Here is a 1,463-nt window from a genome sequence, read left to right as displayed (position 1 = left end):
TTTGACAAGTATAAAATTGTGCTTTCAAAGTTCCAATTCAATATCTATCATATCCTACAATTGCATAGTCAAGCATTGTGATAAGATCTTTTAAATAATAATAATTACGTTTCAACGTCAAACAAATTAACGTCAATTACGTAATGTTTTATTACATATTATTATTTATGTAATCAATCTGAGGTCCAGATAGAAAATAGACATCACAATGGGTGTATCATTAGGATAAAACTCGTCGACGACTTAAAAGTGAATAAATATAATAAGATATACTCTATTCATTTCACTTATATAACAATAACAAGAGTATAACTGTACCAAATTATTAATGAAATTTAAATATTACTACTAATTTCACATTTTTTTTATCCCTTTCTAAAAGAGAAATAAATACAATAAAATAATGACATTTATTTTTTTTCCTTTTTAAAACCCACAATTTTAATTTAAGGAGAAAAAAAAAATACTTAATTACCATTTCTAGCCTTTTCTTGTTTTTTTTTTATTTTTCCCTAGTAATAAAACATAAACTAATTTCCCTTTAAAATTTTGTTTTTTTCCCCTTTTTCTCCCACTTTCCTATCCCTAAGCAAGTCTCCAAACAAACCAAAACAAGAAAAAACACTTAACATAAGAAACTTCTTCATGTCAATCCATTGACACCTACAAAATCTTGCAAAAAATTTCAGCATAAAAAGTGAATAATCAAAGAGAAGAAATTTCAAAAATAAATTTGGACAAAATGGTGTTCAGTAGTCCAATAATTGTTGGTGTGGCTAATGTATCTGCAGATTTGTGTCAATACATAGCTTGTAATCCAGAAAGACTCAGCAGTGATGAAGTCCTTTATCTTCTTTTTTGTTTTCCATGTCAACAATTTAGGAGATTTGCTCTTTGTTTGTGGACTTTTTTTTGTTTCCCTTTACCAAACCCTTATCTATCTTTTCCCTCTTTTTCATCATCATCTTCTTTGTCTTCAGATTCTGATTTGGATCTTGAAGATTCACACCCACATGCCTATTGATGCCTAGTTTTTAGCCAAAGTTATAGAGTAGTTTCAATTTTTGTCTATTTTCCCTGTTCAGAACAAAAATATGTAATTTTGATGGTTTGATTGTTAATTTTATTGTAGTTCTTGGTTGATTGTAATGGTAAAAAGGCCTTAAGGCTGATTTTGGTAGCTTTATTTGGTTGAAGATTTCAACTTTGGATCTTTTTGTGAATACCCCACATGCAAAGTTTTAATTTTTTGTTCAGATTAATGGTTTGGTTGCTGTTTTTGTTGTAGTTCTTGGTTGGTTGTAATGGGAAAAAAATCCTTTAGGCTGATTTTGGTGTCTTTATTTGGTTAAAGACTGCAACTTTGGATCCTTTTGTGAATTCCCACATGCCAAGTTTCAGTTTTTTGTTCAGATTGATGGTTTGGTTGTTATTTTGTTGTAGTTCTTCATTGGTTATATGGG

Source organism: Solanum tuberosum, unplaced genomic scaffold, assembly GCF_000226075.1.
Source record: "Solanum tuberosum cultivar DM 1-3 516 R44 unplaced genomic scaffold, SolTub_3.0 scf00379, whole genome shotgun sequence".
Lineage (NCBI taxonomy): Eukaryota > Viridiplantae > Streptophyta > Magnoliopsida > Solanales > Solanaceae > Solanum > Solanum tuberosum.
This window is presented reverse-complemented; position numbering follows the sequence as displayed.